Consider the following 5,616-nt stretch of genomic DNA (forward strand, 5'->3'; position numbering starts at 1 on the left):
TCCCAGAACGCTGGTGCCACGATACGCCTATCACATATTCTTAAAACTTTACAAAATCATCTACGAATATCGGAAGACATTCTTACCCGATATACCAAGACCACTTGTTTATGAGCTAAAGGTACGAAGAAAAACTATTTTCGTCATGAGAATGCTTACCAAGAGAGCCATCCCACATCAGCAAAACACCTACCGGGTTTTTTCATTTACTATCAAAAAGCTTTGAAAAGGTCCGGCTCTAAAAATTGTGCAATCCTCACAAATATCCGGATAGATGACAAAGATTTTGAGACTATTTCACTCAGTCTACAAGATCAGCTTGCAGCTGCCCGCACATCTGATTAAACAACTAAGTGGTTCCCTATCAAACGAGATATCCCAAGGTTGTATGATCCATTTTGACTTCTAAAATTTATATTAGAAGTTTACCTGTGGGGGGCTGAAGATCATCAAAGGAATCTTTATCAATGATTGCAAGATCAACAACCTTCGTTATGCAGATGATACAGTTCTCATAGCACATCTTTAAATGACCCCCAAAAAGCTTTTTCTGATGTTGCCATGGAAGCCAGTGAAAATCTTTGCTCCATGTTAATAGCAAGAAAACACAGTGCATGGGGGTTTTTCAAAGTCGGTCCCACTTGTCCACTGAAACAAGGAGAAACAGAAATCGACAGGTCTCCTCCTTCAATTATTTAGGAGCTCTTGTCGCCTCAGATGCTCGTTGCAAGAAGGAAATCAGACGCAGAATCGGACTAGCAAAAGATGCTTTTAAAAATTCCGGAACATCCTAATAGATCGCAAACTCTAAATAAAATAATACTCAACTCGTTAAAGCTTGCATGGTTGACTCTCCCTTATAGTTGCGATCTGGACACTGATGGCTGAAAGTCGGGCAATATAGAGGCCGCAAAAATGTGGTTCAACCCCCGGATTTTTACCCTTTACACCGACCGAGTGCCCAACGGGAGATCCTCAGAAGAGTCGGACAGGAACGCTAGCTTCTAGAATTGATAAAATTTGCGACAACTCATATCTTTAGATTTGTTGATATTTTGCTGTGGCCAAGAGCTGACCATTCTGTGCTGAACACCCCCTTGTCTCCAGGCCCGAGGCAATGCAGTGCGGGCCTTGTAATCCCAACCGTGTCCGCCCTTGGGCAATGTCACCGCGGGATAACATGGGATTTTGTGCAACTGCTGCGAAGTCTGCGCTAAGGTACGTGTGTTCAGTATATCAAAATGATTATACTCATATACAATCATCCTGATAAACTTATATCTTTATATGTACTGTACATAAAAGTTTGCTATTGCAGATTCCAGCTACATGAAACGAGCTCTAGACAATGTTTAAGTTACACTATATATATCACGTGATCAAATGTGAATGTCACCATTAAGAAAAAAAATATATAGTAAGCTGAACAATGGTCACCATTGATTTCCCTTGTAAAAGGGGATGGAATAAATTTCTTAACAAATACTGAATGGCGATTTCCTTGTTGTCCCCTTTTTTTTTAAAAAATTCACATGTACACTATCTAAGCGTATTATATTATGTATAAAACCAAAATCGCGCTTGTGCTTGCTGCGGGTCTGGACGAGGAGTGCGGTGGACCTTGGGCGCGTACGGCAAATGTGGGTACGGCCTCACATGCCTCAAGGACGCCAGGGAGTGCCCCTACCTATTCCATCCTCGAGGCTCTGGCGCAGATACTGGGTCGAATATTTGCGATGATTATCTGTTCAATGGTGAGGCCTAAAACTTGTAAAACTGAGACCCCGCACACTTTTGACATTTAAAGTCACTAAAAAAGAACCTGTTTTTTTCGCATAGAATTTATTTCTAACCAACGAGAATATTCTTTATTCTAATATTATCTCCTTAGAAATACAGAAAAGGTTCATTCATGCACGGGAAGATTAATTAACCCAAAATAACAACAAGTGCACGTTGCAGCCATCGGGAGGTGCGTGAGGAGCGAGGAGACGGTGGAGTCGGCCTTCAAGCGGAAAGGAATGATCGAGCTGCAGCGGGACGAGACGGACCTGGAGCCCGGCAAGAATCCTCTTCAGAAGGGCGACGCCATCATCGGCAAGAGGCTGATGCTGAAGGGCGTCTTGAGGGGCGTCGAGTATTAATGCCTCACCCCATTTCTTGTCTAAGAACAACTCGGCTTAGGATGTGACTAGATGGATCGAGAGAATTATGTTAAGGGAGAAAAGGAAAGTCTTTACTGTCTGGTCAGAGGGCCACTTGCATCTATTGTAACACTTGTAAAAAATGTAACTTTCTTGTATAGGACGTGTAAAAAATACACGCTCAGACTCTTTCCCTGTACTGTTTATCTGACAAAACATTATTTTCGTATGTGATAACAGTGATGACAGGCTCATTATTTACGTAACATCATAATCAATTTATTAAAATGTTTCGTCTCCAAGTAGATCAGCAATGGAACCTCTGGAAATAAAATTAAAGCTTTACCTTTCTCTTTCAGTATCAACAATATCTGCCAAAAAATAGAAAATTACCATTAAAGGATATCCAAATTACTCTCATGTTGTTCACCACGGTGTAATGACACAGGTAAATATATTGTAAACATGGTGCGTCTCTTAACAAAAACCACGCATTTAGAGCATAACCAAAACCTCTCCGTCGGAACCATTGATACTACTGTTGTACTCTCTTTGGTTTCCACCAATGGTACACAGCGGAAGTGGAGTGCCAACTGTTGTTTTAACTTTGGATTCCTTGGTCGAATCGGGTCGCTTTTAAAACGCTCATGGCACATAGACATTACAAATATTTAGCATGAACCTTAAATGTCGGCAGTTATACATTATGCCTATAAAGAGCATCACACTAGCAAATACGAACGCTCTATTACATCCTCCTCTACGTATCTCGTCACAAGATTTTCTTCCCGGGATCTCTTTCCATAGCTGAACCATTTTTTAGTAACGTTCCTTTCGAAAAACATATCGAAGGCGTGGCCATGGGCTGTCCTAATTATCTACCTCTAGCTCAACTCTACTAGGCCCTATCGCACTTGCACTTTTTCCGTCATTGTTTACGATTCCGCATGGATTCGAGGCCTGTTCTATTGACTGATCTAGTGTTACAGAAGATCTATACTACTAAACCGTTTTTATTGATGAATTAATAAAAATAAGTTCGTGTACACAGCCTATAATTACAGAATGCTTCTTTTTACAATATAGTAGCCCTTTTATATCTATCTATCTATCTATCATCATAATCATGCCATCACCGTTTAACGAACAACTTGGCGCCATGTTGACATCCTGTAATTGACTGGGTGGTGGCTGACCAAAGATCCTTCTCCAGGGGAGGAGTTATTGCTGCAACGGTATATAATAAAAAAAAAGAAGAAGAAAAAAATTGGGTTTTTTTACATATTCAGTTTATTCAGTTCCTGTTCTTAGTTCGACATTTTCGTTACTTGTTTTTATTTACCTTTTGGTCCCTAGTGTTTTCATTTTAATTCCTACATTCTATAATGAACTTTAGATAGGTTAGTTTCTATGTTTAGGGTTGTCTTCTATCAGATGGCACATGCTATTTTACCCTTTTTTATTTAAAATACCGTGTGAGAACCGTCGGCCAAAGGGAAAAGGGCGGGTCAAAGGTTATCTGGCCACCTTAGACGGTGACGGTCGGGTCTTCTGTCTGAGGGGGCGGTTAAGGCAAGGAGGTCCGGAAGGCAGGGCTCAGCTGGTCGTAGAAAGTGGTCGTGTACGCTGGTGATAGACAGGTCACAGTGGGTAGGCTCACGGTTAGAATTATTACTAGGAAATCCCGGTGCCTTCGGTTATTTTATATTTTGTTCCTTTTTATTGTTTTATTTTGTGCTTTTCAAATGCTTTCTAGTGCTGAAATCCCCCCCACCCCCTAATTTACCCAATGACTATTTTACCGTTTTGATTGTTTGAAATATAGAGTACATGTTCTCCTGATCTGAAACTTTGTTGATGTTTCAATAAGTTCCTCGCCAAGCAGTGATAATTATTGTGAAATTAAAGGAAAATAAATGGAAACATGCTATGAAGCTAAAAGGATCGGGCCTGGAAATAGTGAAAATCTGATTCACTTTTTGTACGGAAATTTCAAACTCCTGTTTCATAAATACACACCTGTAAAGTAAACAAGAGAAAGTGACAGAACCGATAAAAAACGAAACAAAAAACATAATGATAAAGACCCTCAGCAAAAACGATAACAAATTAAATATATTTAAAGATGTTCAACTTTGAATAATAATTTTTTAAAAAAAACGGTGCCTCCTCAAATAGTTAAAGTAGATCTAAAAATAAAGCTAGGCACTAAAATAAAGCATTAATTCTGATAAACAGGTTCCCCCCTTTCCCGAGGATTTGTTTACCAACAAATCAGAGCAGGTATGCATGCCCATTCTAAAGAGGAAACGAGCGGTTTGACCCGACCGATAAATACCCCGCGCACGGTGGCGCTAGTTTGACTGTTACCGGAGGAATTTCATACAAAAGTTGTTGTGAACGATCGCAGAGGGATTTTTCTTAAATACTATTATCTGCCGCCCACAAAACTGTTGGGCGAAGGATTAAGAGAAACAAAGATATTCACTTACGCCTCTTGTCGTGGTTCCCCCGTACCTGGTAAGATGTGAGACATTGGAGAGGAAATCGAACAGAATTAACAGATTCTTATTTACGCCTGAGTATAGTCGAGACTATACTCAGGCGTGTCACCTCCACCGCAGATCGTCCGCAGGGTTCCCGCGCATATCTGACGTCCATTTACACGATATAATTACATTGTGCGGTTAAAGTCATATTCCAGGTGACTGCGGACTTAGTCAACTCCTTTTGTGTAAAGTGGGGTGGGGTTCTCAGAGAGAAAGGGGGATGGGAGACAAAGGTAAGGAATAAGGGAGGAGGTGGGTGAATTTAAGGAGGAAGAGCGAGAAGGGGAAGTGAGAGGGATGAGATGAAGGCCTTAAAGTGGGAGAGAGAGTGAGAGAAAAGGGAATGTAGAGGAAGAGGGAAGGATGAGGAGAGGGAGGGGAGGTGAAAGGTAGGAGGAGGAAGGTGAAAGAAAAGAGGAGTACCTCTTATTTTTTCCATGGAATTTCCACGGGTTCCGCAAGTAAACTCATAATAAACTTATAATTATCGTATTGACAAATGGCTAACTCCTCACCATGAAAATACATTTTGATAACTTGAAGCAGGTAAACACACTGTAAATACCAAGATCTTTTAGTTTCATAGAGGATTTACCAATTCTGAGGAATACAAGTAAACAATAGAACAATCTACAAGTTTATTCATAGATATAAATATAGATATAAAGTTTTCAAAAAATATTTGAATGTTCTATTTCCAGTCACCTTCCCATACACTTTTAGTTCACTTTAGGTTCTTTAGTTTATAAGAATACATATAAATGAAGGCAAGACACTAATCCCATTCACTGCATGACCGAGGCGTAATCTTGAAGTGGCCACGTGGAATTTGGATGGTCCCATCATCTTCATAAAAAAATAAAAGAATGAAGCCTCCGTGCCTGGCCCTCGGCACAAGTAGGTTCTGCAGCCTGTCTGGCGAA

The 5,616-nt window shown here is 40.4% G+C and overlaps 1 pseudogene; it reads left to right on the forward strand.

The window, feature by feature from the left end:
- Window positions 1-915: 915 nt before the first annotated feature.
- Window positions 916-2,558, forward strand: LOC119580638 (annotated as a pseudogene).
- Window positions 2,559-5,616: the final 3,058 nt, after the last annotated feature.

The sequence above is a fragment of the Penaeus monodon genome, chromosome 14 (genome assembly GCF_015228065.2).
Source record: "Penaeus monodon isolate SGIC_2016 chromosome 14, NSTDA_Pmon_1, whole genome shotgun sequence".
NCBI classification, from domain to species: domain Eukaryota; kingdom Metazoa; phylum Arthropoda; class Malacostraca; order Decapoda; family Penaeidae; genus Penaeus; species Penaeus monodon.